The sequence below is a fragment of the Mixophyes fleayi genome, chromosome 7 (assembly GCF_038048845.1).
Source record: "Mixophyes fleayi isolate aMixFle1 chromosome 7, aMixFle1.hap1, whole genome shotgun sequence".
Classification (NCBI taxonomy): Eukaryota; Metazoa; Chordata; class Amphibia; order Anura; family Limnodynastidae; genus Mixophyes; species Mixophyes fleayi.
In genome coordinates, this window is record NC_134408.1 from 4359972 (window position 1) to 4378176 (window position 18205).

An 18205-nucleotide genomic window follows, 5' to 3' on the forward strand; every position below is an offset into this window, starting at 1 on the left:
CTGAGGAAGCAAAGTGCTGTAAATATTAGAATATTATTAGAATATTATCTTTAGTAGCTGGCAAGAAAGGAGCATATAATATGGGCAGTGACACCAGGACAGATGGATGGTTATCACTGAATGCGGAGGGAGCACTGTGCAATGTCTGAGGAAGTACAGATAAAAAGTTGATATGTAAAAACAGTGTTTGGGTTGTAAAAACAAGAGTGGAGCAGTAGTGTATTGTGAGTCTTTCTGATATAAATGTATATACAGGGCTGATGCTGCCAATAGGCGAGCCCAATGGTTAGGGGGGCACATAAAACGCTGTATGACTGGCATAATGCCACTAATCCACGTTTCTAATCTCCCTACAGCACCCCCACATGTTTTTTTCTGTTTTTACTTTTTATGACTAATGTGGAATATAAAATGAAAGATACATCTCATTCAAAATTAAGTGTAGTTATTATTTTTTTTCTTAATAGATGTCTCAGCTTGTGAGGTAACATACCAGCGCGTCAATATAAGGGCACGACTGTGCCCTAATAAAAATATATATATAAATATATATATGTTTTATTGTAAGACGTCAGCGACTATATTATATGTGCGGTTTAGTAGGATGTTGAATAAAAAAGAAGAGAAGGCATAGAATGCAGCATGGTGGCTCAGTGGTTAGCACTTCTGCCTTACAGAACTGGGGTCATGAGTTCAATTCCCATCTGTGAGGAGTTTGTATGTTCTCCCTGTGTTTGCGTGGGTTTCCTCCGGGCACTCCGGTTTCCTCCCACACTCCAAAAACATACTGGTAGGTTAATTGGCTGCTAACAAAATTGACCCTAGTCTCTCTCTGTCTGTCTCTGTCTGTGTGTGTGTTAGGGAATTTAGACTGTAAGCCCCAATGGGGCAGGGACTGATGTGAGTGAGTTCTCTGTACAGTGCTACAGAATTAGTGGCACTATATAAATAAATGGTGATGGTGATAATAGTATAATATTTGGAATGTGGGGTTTCATAGTGCATGGAGGTTTTAGTGTATGGAGTGGGGACTTAGTGTATTATGTGCTGTTCGGTAAGTTGTGTAGGGATATTTCTGTAGACTGTGGTCACCACAGTGTACTGTGAGGGGTTTAGTCGTTCATGGATGCTTTTGTGCACACGAGTGTGAGTCTGTATATGTGTCTGTATATGTGGCATTCAGTACATGTGTAGAGGTGTTTCTATAAACAGAGGGGACATAAAGGTCCTGATTCATCTTCGGATGTAAGTCCGTTTGCGTGCCGTATCTTGCATGAAATAGCTCAGCTCATGCACCACAACAGAGTTATGCCAGCGGCCGCGACTGCATGCAATTCATGTCCAGTCACAAATGACACTTGGGGCTAGATTTACTAAACTGCGGGTTTGAAAAAGTGGGGATGTTGCCTATAGCAACCAATCAGATTCTAGCTGTCATTTATTTAGTACCTTCTACAAAATGACAGCTAGAATCTGATTGGTTGCTATAGACAACATCCCCACTTTTTTAAACCCGCAGCTTAGTAAATCTAGTCCTTACTGTCCCGTGAAGGGCAGAATGGGGATGGGAAGGGGCGGTTGGATGTAGGCAATGTACAGTAAGAGTTTGCTGAGGGTGTGACTATGCATATGTGGCCGATTCAAGTCCTGGGTTTCCCTTAAGCAAACTGATAATGATATTTGACACATCATAGTCTTTGTTTGCTAAAGTACACGTCTGTGTGCCACTAACTAGCACAGAACATGTGTATGCAAGTAAGACAGACTATAAAAATGCATTGTATGTACAGTACGCATTAAGGGGGTAATTCAAATCCCCCCGAAGTACCACCGCGCTAAAACTATTACTGTTAATACGGTAATAGTGCGCGTAATCACAGTTATTACGGTATTTCTAATGCCAGCTTTTTGCTCGCAGCCGCATGCCGGGTTAATATTACTGTAATAACGGTAATATCCATAACGCGGCGGTACTTCAGGGGAAATTGAATACCCTCTAAGAACATCTTGATTTATATATTTAATGTAAAATGAAATTTAAAAATATTTTTTTTTTTTTAAAACCAACCATATTTTTATTACTGATTACACTGTTTTGAGCTGTTCATTCATGTAATAATAATTTCTTTTGCATGCTTTCTGATGGTACTTTATATTGCACATATGTATGTGCGTATCCTGCACTCTGTTCTGTCTGTTATAGCAAGTAACGTTTAGGCAGAGGGTACTCGCACCCAGATTCAAATGCATTTTGAGATCCACTTGTATTTGAATACAGACATATGTACACACAAGTTATGTGCTCTTTTTCAAAATGCCCGTTGCTTCTAAGTTGCGTCCAAAGGTGAATCAGGCCCAATATGTAGGGTCTAGAGTTGTGCAGAAGTTTTAATGTAGAGATTGAGGACACTGTAATATATAGAGTTTAGTAAGATGTGTAAGTGCATTTCTGTATACAATGAATGGCATTGTGTAATACTTAATATCAACTTTAGTTTGTAATTTTTCTTAGAGCTCTAATATTTTTGAAAGAACTTTCTTAAGGCAGAACTTTAAGTATACATTAACACCCCAATTATCTTCTACATGAACTTTAATAATCCAGTAATTATTTGATAAATTCTCATATATTATTCCCAGAAGGGTGTAAATGGAGGGTATTTGTCCATAAATCTACGATTTCTTTCAGTAAACACATAAATCGCAATAGGGATAATTTCCTGTTATTTTTTATATCTTTGTTGCTATGAAAGTATTAATGATCCCGCAGTCCCCATAGACCTCTGGGGACTGCGATTTTGCCAAATGTATCAAGCAAAGACAAGACAAGCTTTGCTCCAAGCAATTGCAATCGTGGATAGATAACACAGCTGTAGGTTGCTATAGATGTGGCAGATGTACACAGTGTTCTTATATCACACAACAGAACTATGATGTAAACCCTAGGAATGGAACCCACATAACAATGTTAGACTTTATTAATTGTGAGACCCCCTAAGATGTATATTTATCGACTTGCATACATTGTCATCATGCTTTCCTGATTATATTGTCTTTAAATGTGATTTTTTGGGGGGGATATGTAACACTTATAGGCTTTATTGTATTTGTTTTAATATTTGCAATTTAGTTGTGTTGATCGTATTGTCACAAGATCTCTCCATTTCCTAGATCTCATGTAGTCACATGATTCTTCTCAGTATCCTTCTAAGCCCCAGCTGTGCAGTCAGATGACGTTCCTCAATGACGACGTATGGATATGATGAAACCAGTAATAGTGGAGGGATATGCAGAGGTGTAATCATGATTCTGGCCATGTTAGAAAACATCATATTATCATGTCCAGAAGCCATTTAGATGACTGTGGACACAATATTTTGATATTAAGTGCAGCATTCGGCTGCTGTATACAGTTCTCATGGAAGAAGTCTGTTACCCACACAAACAGCAGACACAGCATTTACTGATAAATCGTATCACGGTAAGAACAATGTTATACAACTTTTTGATATTTTGATAAACTTGTAGCTTCTCAGTCTGGATGATTTTTTGATCATACAGTATATATTTTTTGTAACCTATTTTATTGCATTCTAGACATGTTTCTGATATTCCTTCCTTAATAGATGGCTAAGATTACAACATAGGTAAATGGTTCTTGCTATTTTTTATATAATCTGGAGATGTTTTGAATCACAACATTGTGAAGAAACGTGTGTAATAATTATGTGAAATAAATCAGTGGAGCTGAATCTTTTGGGAGTGATTTTATTATGATTACAATATAATCTGTGGAAAGTGATTATGAGACAGTGCAGAGTGTTGTGCAGCATTCTGATCAATATAATCATTGCTGGAAGTAATACAATGTCTGCACACTGATTAACACACTTACATTGATCCCCTGGCTGTTTGTTTCTCATAATATTTAGGATTCATTCAAATGTATCCAAAGATAGAACATGTAACACACAATATTGTCATGTTTCATTTCCTTTACACAGCACAGATGAAAGAAAAATGTTAGGATAGGAAGATTGATATTGCGTATACTACAGGACTATCACTGCACTGTGTATAGCATGTGTATTATTGTATTTATATAGAGCATATACAGATCTGGCTTTTGAGTTACTGTTGAGTACTTCATTCTGGGCAGCATTTGTGGGGGTAGTATTTTTGGGGGTGGGACCAGCACCCCCAGTCTGTTGTGGGTCACTTACAAAATAAAAATCAGTTAAAAAAACACAGGTATCACCGAATTGCAACAGGACAAAAAAACTGAATATTTTTGAAGCCCAAGTTTGTTTGTTATAAGGTGAATTAGCAACTATGCACATGTTACGGCAGATTCCATAAATGGGGCAAGTGACCCCATCGTCCCCCGCTATGGACACCCAGGGCTCCCTAACTTGTGAACTCTATTTTTTTGGCTAATTGGAAAGTACAAATTAGTACAGAGGACATTGGCCTGGCATAAACAGTGGGGATCCCACACAATGGAAACCTATTAAAAATCTAGTCTGGGGTAAGTGGAGTTTGTTAAAAATAGCCCCAAAAAACATCTGCACCTGTTTACCTCGGACATCTCTATTTACGTGTAAACAAACTGGTAAACCATTCCCAAAATCCCTTTTTGGTCTCTTTCTCTTCCTGAAGCTTTTCCTGCTCTTTTTTAACTTCCTCTCTTTTCTTACAATCAGCCTCATGTATATAATCCAGCAGGAATTTCTTCCGCTCCATCCGCTCTCTCCGCGGGTTTCTTGTCTGTTCCATACGGAATTTAACTTGTTTTATGGCGCCGTCAATAAACATCAGGAAGTCTGTGGTTCTTCCCAGAGTTTTTATATTGCTCTCTTTGGTGTAGTTCACTACTGATATCACAGTCTCAGCCCCCACACGCTTGAACTGCTGCTCAGTCCTGATGTAATCTCCACTGGTTTTGTGGGTGAGGATGATGATGGGGGCAACTCCTGAGGAAGAGAAAAATGTATCAATATATCCATAAATGATGATGTCTTGTGGAATAACCTTATATATAAATGTTATTTATAACACAGATTATACACCAGGATGTCTTCCATGTTACTGTTGTATTCAATTGTATGGATGTTAGTGAATAACTGTGGAGTAGACAAAAAAGGAAGTAAACATGTGTAAGCAAAAGGTGTAAAAAAAGGCCCATTATCTGGTAAAACTAAAATAAGTGTATAGTAAATTAAGGGATATTCTATGAAACTGAAGTAGTCTTAAAATGAAATAATGGTTAAAAATTATTGTTGTGAAAAATTGTTTTATGCATCTTATCAAATTGTCTAAATTACTAATTACTCTAAAAAGTTGTGTTAAAATTTCCATAATGAGATTTTTCATATAAAGTGGTTTATGAAGTAAACTGTTCGTGTTTCTGTTCTTCTTCTGTATATAAGGATAACTATACAGTGTGACTTGTCTTGTTCTATGTGTAGTGGTAATTCCAAATTCTCTACTTTATTTTGTATGTTCTACATATACTGGTAGGTTTGACACAAGAAGTGGGGCTTACATGGTTTCATCCCAGGATCTATAGTAATCTTATCTCGCCACTGATTTGAAGCACATTAAACAATTGGAGATAGCTGCCTCAGAAATAGCAGGATAATAGTTTAATAAAAAATACAGACAGGCAAAGACCAGTATTTCTTGATATAACACTACAAGAAGATGTAATTGGACATATTTTAAACAGAAGAAAAGAGGAGCCTCAGATATATGGTACAAATAGAGTTTCATAAAAGACACAGGGGTCCAAAACCGAGCATTTCTTAGTATAATTATACAAGTTTGCATTGGATGCACATTAAGCATTTGGAAAGAACAGCCTCAGATAGACAATACAATAACAGCTCAATAAAAGTTACACGTGGTCACAGTCCAAGATTTTTCAATAAGATAGTAGGACAAGATGGTACTGGATGCAAATGAAACAGAGTGGCAGAACAACTGCATGTAGAATAGAAATATAATAAAAGGTACAGACCAGTGCCGTAACTAGACATTTTGGTGCCCTGGGTGACATAGGGCACCGGCGCCCCCCATCTAAGTGGGAGTGGCATTTGACAAGGAGAGAGAGAGAGAGAGAGAGAGAGAGAGAGAGACTCTTCAGCCCTTAAGTTCCGCTGTGTAATGTATGTGCGTTCCACTGACAGGAAGTTCGGCATTTGGAAGGCAAAATTGTACATGCGTTCCACTGTGGAGGTAAAAGGCAGAAGATAGGGCTAGGTAGCGTGCGACAGCACTGCCTGCACCACCCTAATTACGGCTCTGGTACAGACAGGCAAAGCTCAGTGTTTCTTTATGTAAGTGTGCAAGAAGATGGCCCAGCCCACATTAATTTTGTAAAATAAATGGCACATATATAGTTTAACAAAATAGAGGTTTCAGATGTTATAGGGAATTTCACCTTTGTGACTGAGGTGCTTAGCTTGTTTTGGACCCTCTCCCCCCCATAAAAGTAGGGATTGTGGACTATAAAATTGGTCCAGATTCTGAGTCTGCATCTTCTTTAAAAAAATGCTCATCCTCATCAGTGTCAGCACAGATATCAGCAACCTCTGGAATATATCCAAGATATGGCCCTTGCTCACCATGGAAGCCACCAAAACTCTTATTCTTTCCCTTGTAATCTCTCACTTTGATTACTGTTACCTCCTTCTTTCTGGTCTACCTAACTCCCACCTTGGCCCACTTAAGTTTATCCTTAATGGTGCTGCCCGCCTTATTTTTCTCTCCTGCCACCCTATCTCTCTGCCAACCCTCTCTGCCAGTTGCTATATTGGCTTCCTTTGGCCTACAGAAATAAATTTAAAATCCTCACCCTCACCTTCAAAGCTCTAATCAATGCTACCCCCCTACATCTCCAACCTCATCTCTACCTACACTCCTTGCCATTCCCTTGGCTCTTCTAATGTCTGCCACCTCACTAATTCACTGATTAGCTCTTTCCACTCCCGTCTCCATTTCCCGGGCTGCTCCCCAGATTTTGAACAATCTTCCATGCCCTGTCAGGTTAGTCTCTACTCTCTAAGGCTTCAAGCTAGGCCTTAGACTCAATTCTTTAATCAAATCTATCAGCCTTTCTCCAAACTCCTTTCTCATGGCTTTCACCCCCATTTGAGACCATCCTATTTGCGTCTTCCCCTTTCTTTTAAGATTTCATGAGCAGGGTCCTCTTTTCTTTTGTTCTCCTTTCACTATTCCATCACTCTCTGTACCTCTTGGCCTGCTTCCCTAGCCCTGTTTTCTTAAGCTCAGACCTACTTCAGACAGGTAATTACATTATATGCCACTAAGGCTCTTGTCCACGCTATCATCTCCAGCTTGGACTACTGCAACCTCCTCCTTACCGACCTCCCCCGCACTCATCTCGCTCCCCTTCGCTCTGTACTCAATGCAGCCGCTTGGCTCATTTTCCTTTCTCTCCGCTCCTCTTCTGTCTCCCCTCTATACCAATCCCTTCACTGGCTCCCCTTCCCCTACAGAATAGTGTTCAAGTTCCTCACACTTACTTTCAAGGCCCTCTCCAACTCCACTGCTCCCTACATCTCCAACCTCATTTCCATCCACGCTCCATCCCGCCCTCTGCGTTCGGCTAATGACCGTCGCCTCTTCTCCCCCCTGGTTACCTCCTCCCATGCTCGCATCCAAGACTTCTCCCGCACTGCCCCCCTCCACTGGAACCAGCTCCCCCGCTTCATCAGAACATCCCCCAACTTGTCCAGCTTCAAACGGGCCTTAAAAACCCACCTCTTCCTCAAAGCCTTCCAGTCCCCCACCTAACCGACCTCCTTCCAGCCTCCCACCTACCGCCCTCCCTATCCTGCCCTCCTCCTGCCTCCCTCCTCGTCATTCTCCTCTCCCTGTCTGCGTTCTCCCCCTTTCCTCCTCCTACCCTTGTGTCTCTGTCCGTCCTACCCTCCCCTTAGATTGTACACTCCTTCGAGCAGGACCTCCTCTCCTCCTGTTCTCCACCACCTTAACTCTGCTCTCCAGCTCCTTGTCTCCTCTGTGAGGTCCTCCTGCCCTTCTGCCCCTCTAGCTACACCGCTGGGGGCTCTCACCTCTCATCTAGCTGTACATTGAGCTTCCGAGTTACTGTGCTTTTTGTTAACTGTTCCGTGCTGTCTCTCCCTGTATCGTGTTTCTGTCTGTCCCTGTACGGCGCTACAGATACCTAGTGGCGCCTTATAAATAAAAATTAATAATTATAATAATCACTCTCACTCTCTGTCCAGTAAATTATTAACATGTTACCTATATAATATTTGTTTATTTAGTATGTCTGGTCTTTGTATTTTGTTTTCCAAGTATCATGTAATGTGTTACGGATCAGTGCGTTCTGTTTATGTCATGTACGGCGCTGCAGACCTTTTTTGGCTCCTTACAAATAAAAGATAAAAATAATAACTAGATCATGACCTGATATAACAGAGCAGACATAGATCTCATGGACACCATTACACTCTATTCAGGACCATGTGAAGTCTAATTTGTTCTTCTTCAGCCTCATTTCTTCTGATTTGTTATGTGTCAGGACTATATTCAAAGCTAGAAAGTGATGCATTAGAAGATACAGATGATGCATGACCTTGGTGAACACTCACTTTTGTACTAGGCATTCTATTACAAACACTATAAGGACCAGTACTAGTAAAGACGTGGGAAGAGTCTTTTCTTTCCACTGTGTCTTTCAAAGCCATAAAATCTCAGGAATTCAGTAATCTCACAAATTACTCTCTCTGTAGTTAATTGAACCCCTGATGACTTAGTAAAGTTTCCACCTCAGTTACTATGCAAAGTATTCACTAGAATTTCATTTACCTGTCATTTTTATACAGTTCTCCACAAACATTTGCATGTCTGGCATTTCCCCTTCTGCAAGTCCAGTCTTGGCACTAGAAAATTAAGAAAAATTTATGAAAAAATCACGTTTAATGAAACACAATATATCAGTTTATATACTGAATGCTTTCAAAGATTGATGCAATGTTTGTGTTTTCAAAGTGTTATTAATTTGCGTCTAGATAATGATAATCTGTCATTCACATAACAATAATGGCAATATTCCATGACTCTAATGACTAATGTGCTCAGGTGATTGATAATTTCTGTGAACTACTTACTGTATTAAATGGGGACTTCAGTGAAACAATGTAGAGAGTAAAAATAGAAAAAATGCATTTAGTTTTAACTTTAATTAAGTGTCAATAAAATGATAGTATCCATATATCTGTCTAAAAAACCAACCATTTTCTGCACAATATAGCGTCATTGTCAGGATGTCACAAACAAGATACAGCTTTCGGTGCTATCAAAAAGATCTCCTTTTCATGTGACTGCCAAAGTGACATCACAAAGTAATACGTAACCTGAGCCAATACATATATAAGTATAATCATTAAATACTTAATTAAATACTTAATAGAATGAATTTGCATCTAAGCATATTCCTTAGCCTTAATTTTGCCGTTTGTGGTCAGATACTTCCCCCGCCAACTCTATGTCCAGGTCCAAAACCTTCACCATCTCCATCTGACATTTGTTGGGTCTAATGGTCAGTCCACCCCTACTGATCCTTGCCAGGATCTCTGCCACATGGATCAAATGCTCATCCCATGTATCACTGACAATGGCAATGTCATCCAGATATCCATGGGTAAAATCATGACACCCTGTCAGCAGATGATTCACGTTACACTGAAAGGTCTTCATTCCAAAGGGCAGCAAACTCAAAGAGCCAGAATGGAGTGGTGAATACAGAGTGCTCTTGTGCTGTCTTGGTAAGGGTTATCTGCCAGTGCCAGTTACTAAGGTCCAAGGTGAACACAACATGATTCGCCCCCAGCCTGTCCAATAACTCCTCCACGCCTGGCGTAGGTTATGAATCTGTCACTGTTACCTCACTCAGTGAACTGTAGCCAACGTAAAAGCAAATACTACAGTCTTTTTTTGCACTAAGACTAAACTAGCTGTCCACAAGCTTTTGAATGGTAAAATGATGATCAGTTCCAGCATTTCTTCTACCTCCTTCTTGATCATGCTAAACACTTTGGTGCTCACCTTGTAGCAGGCTAGCTTAATTGATTGCACCAAGGTCTGTACCCACTCTGATTTGTCCTTTTGGTCAATCTGAGAGCAGTGTGCCTATGCTTTTTTTGGCTGTTGCTAATAAGTCAGGGATGGGGTCTGTGTCTGTGTTGTCCATAGGAGAACAGCCGATGGCTACTGCCCCTATCTCTTTAGTTATGTGTACTTTAAGCCAGTTGATGTGATAGGTACTTAACCATCCGCCAGAGCTTTAAATGGCTACAATATAGTTAACATTGTAATTAAACCACTGTGCGCTTTCTTGCTGGGATCAGTCCCATAACATTTTGTCATACATCCGTGAGACTGACGGTTGTAATAGCGGCACCGTCTGTTCTGAGCTTCTTGCACATTGTCGCAATGCCAGCTGCATCATTCGCAGATATCCACTCACACACGGGGAGGACATACCACTGTGTCATTCACATATATAACTCCTTAGTTAAGAAAATAAATAATTCTACTTAAGGAGGCATCTACAATTTGACTTCTAGAGTAATAACACTTCTTATCTTTGCTTTGAATACTTGGGCTCCTTTCTATGAATTGTACATAGTTAATTATAATGATTTTAATGAGCAATCAAGAGCACTATTCAGAAACTACCTCTGAGGAAGACTTTAGGGATGAAATATTTTAGGTGTCTACCTATGTCCATTGGGCAAGCTACATTGCCAGTCACAACTCACAGTCTCCCATACCAGGAAATGTGTATATACCTGTTCTGTTGATCCTGATTACAAGCGCACCCACCATCGACCTTACAGAGGTTCACTTATTATATACATCAGGAGAGCAGTAAGTGGGACACTAAAACACATATATTGTGTACTGCAACCGTAAAAATGGAACTCCTTCATCTTCTGTTAATAGTGGATGAGACTTGATGCAGGTCTTAATTTAACTGGAAGTTTGTCCATTATATACTGACAGATAGCCCATGCACTTTTACTTATTTATTGATACTTATATATGCTAAAATATGTACTTTTTTTCGAAACAGTGGGTAGGTTCCCTTTACACTTTAGACATCTTAACCCCACCCTCTCAAATGGTATATCAGGTAGGTCCTCCTCTACACCTATATCTTTACCTGTCTCTAGGATAGGTAGAGCCGGTAGTGTTTTGTTATTTTATGTAGTATTACTTTCCCTTTAGTCCCAGAGACGTACCATTCCATGCGACAAGCCAATGAACAGGCTGGCTGCCTAGGGAACACCAGACTGCTCCCTCCTGGTGTATAGTTTGAATTTGGTTTAGGCACCTTGGATGGTCTGTACATGCACACGCACAACATCATAGGTCACAGGGCCCCTGGAAGGAGACAAGTTGAGCTGCTCTAAGGGTTCCTTGACTTTAGGAAACATTTTAACTGTATCCTGAGCAAGTCATCTGGATTCAGCAGCAGAATGAAGCCTGAGTCACACCCCAAACTTGGAAGGGCACGCACTGTAGATAAGCCCTTAAGTTAGGGGTGCTGCATTATGAGTGTCTTATTGTTAGTCAGCAATGTCAGGTCTCTCAGTGCTCTTGTACAGCCTGTGAAATGGCAATTCAAGATGTATAAAGTTTGTGGAGTCTGTGATAAAACTTTATAAAAAGAAGCACAGCGTGTAGTTCTCAGCCCAAGAGTAGAACTCAGTCGCCTGAGTAGTATAAGGAAGAGCTGGATTAAGGCTTTGGGGGGGCCCTAAGATCTAAAATTAAAAGCATAGTGTATTCATTGGGTATAAGGCTGTAAGCATCAATGCATCCTGCATTATGATACCTATAGCTCTCCCAGAGGGCTCTCCTGGGTTGTCTGCACAAGAAAAATCATTGCTTCCACAAACTAAAATAATTTACATTAAAACAATCATGAAAACCCCACATTAAAATGGAAATTGACACCACACATTAAAACCAGCAATGATATCGCACATTAAATATACCATTGATAACATACACTATTTATCTAGTGCCACTAATTCAGCAGCGCTGTACAGAGAACTCACTCACAGTACCTGCCCTATTGGAGCTTACAATCTGAATCCCCTAACATACACAGACAGATAGAGACTAAGGTCAATTTAATAACAGCCAATTAACCTACTAGTATGTTTTTGGAGTGTGGGAGGAAATATGTAAAAAAATGTATATATACATTAGAGATGGGCGGGTCCGGTTCTCCGAGAACCGAACCCACCCGAACTTTGGGTATCCGAGTACCGAGCTGAGCAGCTCGGTACTCTCCCGCCCATTCCGAATCCAAATCGAGGCCGAACGTCATTGTGACGTCGTCGGATCTCGGGACTCGGTTCTCGCGATAGTTCAACTTTATAAATACACGCCTCCACAGCAATCCATCGCCATTTGACAGAGGGAGAGAGCAGGGTGTAGTCATAGGCTAATTAGAGCAGGGACAGAGAATACCATATTGTTCTTGCAATTGCTCTAACCAAAATCGCTAGTGCAGAGAGGAGGATAGAGGTTTATTATTTTTTCTTCATATTTGGCACTCCCCAGCGCTTTTGGGGTGTCCCCCATAATTGTGCATTAATATTTCTGGCTGTCAAAAGTCATATCTGTCAGCAGTATCTACTCAATAATTTTTAGCACTCCTCAGTGTTTTTGGGGTGTCCTCCCTAATTGTGCATTAATATTTCTGGCTGTCAAAAGTCATATCTGTCAGCAGTATCTACTCAATAATTTTTAGCACTCCTCAGTGTTTTTGGGGTGTCCTCCCTAATTGTGCATTAATATTTCTGGCTGTCAAAAGTCATATCTGTCAGCAGTATCTACTCAATAATTTTTAGCACTCCTCAGTGTTTTTGGGGTGTCCTCCCTAATTGTGCATTAATATTTCTGGCTGTCAAAAGTCATATCTGTCAGCAGTATCTACTCAATAATTTTTAGCACTCCTCAGTGTTTTTGGGGTGTCCTCCCTAATTGTGCATTAATATTTCTGGCTGTCAAAAGTCATATCTGTCAGCAGTATCTACTCAATAATTTTTAGCACTCCTCAGTGTTTTTGGGGTGTCCTCCCTAATTGTGCATTAATATTTCTGGCTGTCAAAAGTCATATCTGTCAGCAGTATCTACTCAATAATTTTTAGCACTCCTCAGTGTTTTTGGGGTGTCCTCCCTAATTGTGCATTAATATTTCTGGCTGTCAAAAGTCATATCTGTCAGCAGTATCTACTCAATAATTTTTAGCACTCCTCAGTGTTTTTGGGGTGTCCTCCCTAATTGTGCATTAATATTTCTGGCTGTCAAAAGTCATATCTGTCAGCAGTATCTACTCAATAATTTTTAGCACTCCTCAGTGTTTTTGGGGTGTCCTCCCTAATTGTGCATTAATATTTCTGGCTGTCAAAAGTCATATCTGTCAGCAGTATCTACTCAATAATTTTTAGCACTCCTCAGTGTTTTTGGGGTGTCCTCCCTAATTGTGCATTAATATTTCTGGCTGTCAAAAGTCATATCTGTCAGCAGTATCTACTCAATAATTTTTAGCACTCCTCAGTGTTTTTGGGGTGTCCTCCCTAATTGTGCATTAATATTTCTGGCTGTCAAAAGTCATATCTGTCAGCAGTATCTACTCAATAATTTTTAGCACTCCTCAGTGTTTTTGGGGTGTCCTCCCTAATTGTGCATTAATATTTCTGGCTGTCAAAAGTCATATCTGTCAGCAGTATCTACTCAATAATTTTTAGCACTCCTCAGTGGTTTGCGCTCAGAATGGATTCAAAGCAGTCCACATATGATCTAAATGAGCAACCAGGTTCTGTCACCAGTCCTGATGTTAGTGTTCCCAGTACGTCATCTGGCCAAGGCGATGTCAAACAACAGAGTGTTTTCAAATTAGTGCAAAAAACAAAAACCAAAAAAAAATTTACTGTATTGAAGCGAAAACGAAGTGTAACTGAGCAAAAGTTAAGTGACGATAAAAAAAAAATTGCAAGCATGCCATTCTACACACGCAGTGGCAAAGAGAGAATGAGGCCTTCACCTTTGGCTATTAGTGGCAGATCCCAAAAAGTTACCCAGGCTACAATTGGTGCACAACTACTGTTACGCGTCAAAGCTGAGCTGCAAGATACCAGTGAGGCATTACAGGAGAATATTTGCTCTGATTCACAAATGACAACAATCCCTGTGGAGAGTCCATCCAACAGTGGGATGTCTAATCGTGAGCATTCTGCTGATGTGTGCCTTAATAGCCCGAGTGTAGCCGGTGATACCCAAATTGAGGATGCCACTTTGGAATTAGAAGAGGATGAGGGGGAGATTTGTGTAGGCGACGAGGGCGCTAATGATGATGTTGATGATTATGATGCAGACAGATACCAAATTGCCTTTCTCAATTTCTATTTATATTCTAGATTATATAACGGCTGAATAGTTTTCTATTTTACTCCTAGTGGAGAGAGGATCTGATGCAGACAGATACCAAACTGCCTTTGTCCATTTCAATTTATATTGTACAGTCTATAATGGCTGAATTTTTTAGTATTTTATACAAGTGGAGGGGGGCCTAGAGAGACAGAAACCAAACTGGCTTTCTCCATGTCAATTAATATTGTACAGTCTATAATGGCTGAATTTTTTGGTATTTTATACAAGTGGAGGGGGGCCTAGAGAGACAGAGTGACCCCAAACTGTCTTTCTCCATGTCAATTAATATTGTACAGTCTATAATGGCTGAATTTTTTAGTATTTTATACAAGTGGAGGGGGGCCTTGAGAGACAGAAACCAAACTGGCTTTTTCCATTTCTTTACATATTTAACTATAAGTGTAGGGTGTAATATACATTCAAAGACGATGGCTGCATTGCCAATATGCATAGATGGAGAGGAAGACAATCTGTTTTGTGTGTAGAATAGGCCTACCAACGAAGAATTAAACTGTTTTTTTGGATGATTTATTACCTCAACAATTAGATTACTTGTCTCTAAAACAGTTGGAGCACTAAATTGGGTTAATTTAGGCCCAAAAACATGGATTTTCCCAAAAAATAGCAAAACAAAACCAAACAAAACCAAAACCAAAACCAAAACACGCAATGGCGGTTTTGCAAAACCAAAACCAAAACCAAAACACGACGGTAATCCAGATCCAAAACCGAATCCAAAACCAAAACACGGGGGTCAGTGACCATCTCTAATATACATACATATATATATATATATATATATATATATATATATATATATATATATATTTAAGTCTCATTCAAGATTTAAAGCTTTAATATAAGTGGTTGGCTTACGTGATTACTTTACTAATGAAATAGAATCTGCTACTCTGGCATTGGCTCTACCAGTTTAATATTGATGTTCAGTGTATATTTATTGAGATATATCTGATAAAAAACATAAACATATGTATATACATATTTAAAAAGACCCTTCATAGCATGATTATTACTTGAATGCTTGAGCAGCTATAGCAGCAAGAAAATATATATTCTTACTGCTATAGGTGGCTACATTTGACATATTTAATCAAGCAATAAACATGCTATGAAGGGTCTTCTTGATATGTATTTATATATGATTTTATTTTTTTTAACAGTATAAATATGTGCCCAGTGAAACTGTTACGATTCACGTAAGGGAGACCCCGCAGCCGTATCTGACAGCAACTGAGAGTTGAGGTGATGCAGGCAGCAGTGGGGCCCTTGGAGAGAGGGTAGCCTGGGGCCCCCTTCTTAATCCGGCCATGGTATAAGGAACTAATAGCATGGGTGAGAGAAACTTCTGTGACTAAATGGGATTTAAAGACAGCACGGTCTCAGACAAGCATGTATTTGGAAGACACATATTTGCAATCAGAATGTGATTCCCCAGTTAATTTGGAAGACTCATCCAGTGGTGAATCTGTAGAGATTAAGGATTCACCTAAAATGTTCAATGGTTAGGCAACATAATTAAATAAATATTAGAAACATTGTTCCTATAGTATATTATATCCTTCACCATTATTCTGTTGTGGTTTATGTTACCCAATGCCCAACCATGTTCCTATAACTTTTTACTTCATTCCCTTTCACAGTCCTATCAAAATAAGAGCAAGAAATATGTGTTGCACAAAAAGAAAAGAGCAATGCATCTTGGTAACACCTACAGTATATTATCTAGCTGTCAGTCTCTTTGGCAGTGGGAATAAGAAGGTGATTGGTCAGTAAATGATCTGCTACCCATTAGTTTCCTCCTGTCAGTTTATGGTAAAAAATACACTGACAGGAGAACATAAATGTTTATCAGGTCAATCACTAACCAATCTTAACCTGGAGGACAGAAAGTGATTGACAGCTGGTAAATATGTCCTGATCTGAACGATGTTTTTTGGATGCGATTAGGCCAAAACATGAATAAAATAAAAAATAATATCTTACCCTAACCCGCTATACAGTCGTGATAAGTATCTTATCTCATGACAAAGGTCCATGTCCCTTTCTTTCAATCATTCTACTCCACTTGTCTATATACAAACTCCCTAATCATTAATTTTATTAATTACAATGACTAGTGTTTGATACAATATGTTATAAACTGTAACTAGTCACTTACCTATAAACCAGCACAGGAACAATGAAGTCTGTGAAATTTGGATCCATTTCAGATTCCTCCAATATTCTCATCATAGCACTGTAACTATCTTTCCATTCCACCATCTTATTTAAGGGCATGAAGTTTCCTGGAAAGAACAGGACACAGAGGTGATAATTTGCTGCATGACCATGATCTACTTGTTCATTTCATTACCCCATTTCTGACTCACTCAGAAATACCATAGGACACCAAGCTCAAAATATGAATAAATAAAGAAGTGTTAATGTTTCCTACCTACCATTGGTCACTATGGGTTGTGGGAATTTGACCTTGAACTGCTTTCAGCATGAAGCTGACACAGTTCTCAGATCTATTCATGATTTTTTTCACTTATAAATGCTACAGTTATAGAAAACACAGGGTTAATTATAAGTAAGGTGAGAGACTAGTATAAATATAGGGAGACCTTGTGGGATCAATGAGCGCAATACTAATATATAATAAAGAAGTATATAATAAATGGGAGCAATGCTGGTAAATGATGGGCATAGTAATGGTAAAACCATTAGGTACAGTGTTAGTATAAAATATTCCAATGCTAATATCCTGTTTGCAGAAGCAACATAAAATCACGTTTGACTTGTAAATCCCTTGTACTAGACAGAAATTCAATATTACTTCTTATTTGACATCCTGCACAGTGATGACGTTGGTGCTCCTCATCCCATACCACGGTCTTCCACGTTGTACTTGAGAACCTAGGAAGAGTTTGTCTGCCACATCTGACAGTTCTCTTCTCTGCAGACTCTCAGAGGTGAAGCCTTGCATGGAATCTAGCAGGAATATATAACTTTCCTTTCAAAGATGTTATTATAACCTATTGTTATATAATGGAAGTGAACCATGTCGAAGCCTTTAGCAATCTGGGACTAGGGTAAGCTTCCCTCGCTGATAGTTCTTCTGCTTCTTGTGAAGTGGATTAGATGCAGCAAATATGCATCTCCCAGACATTATTTTCTTAGTCTCGGATACTTTGGATAATTTTACCTCGAGATGTAGCACACATGGACACTATGAGCTAACAATGAAGGCAAGGGCCTGATAGTGAGGTAAGGAGAAATACCACTCCTATCTCTGTAGGTGACTGCCTATTTGTCAAAAAGAGGGTAAGTATATTTATCTAAAAAAGCACTTAACAAATTTCCAAAATACTGTATATTTGTAATGTGTCAGAGTGACATCATTGCCTCCTGTTTGGGCTGAAATCTGAAGATTGAAGAGAGCACATGCTAAGAACATACTATAGATTTCATGGATTTTAAAGGTAGAATTATCAACATGGAGCTGATAGTGAAAATCCTCACACTCTGCTCCCTCCTACAGAACCAGGACACCAGTGAGAGTTGGGATAAGGATATTATATGTGTTAATGTGTTTGTGGGATGAAGAGGTCTAGGGAGACGCTGTCATATCGTCTTATTTGGCTCTAGTCACTGGAGAGCCTCTGGTTGCTTCATTTTTAGATGTTTAACATATTTCTCT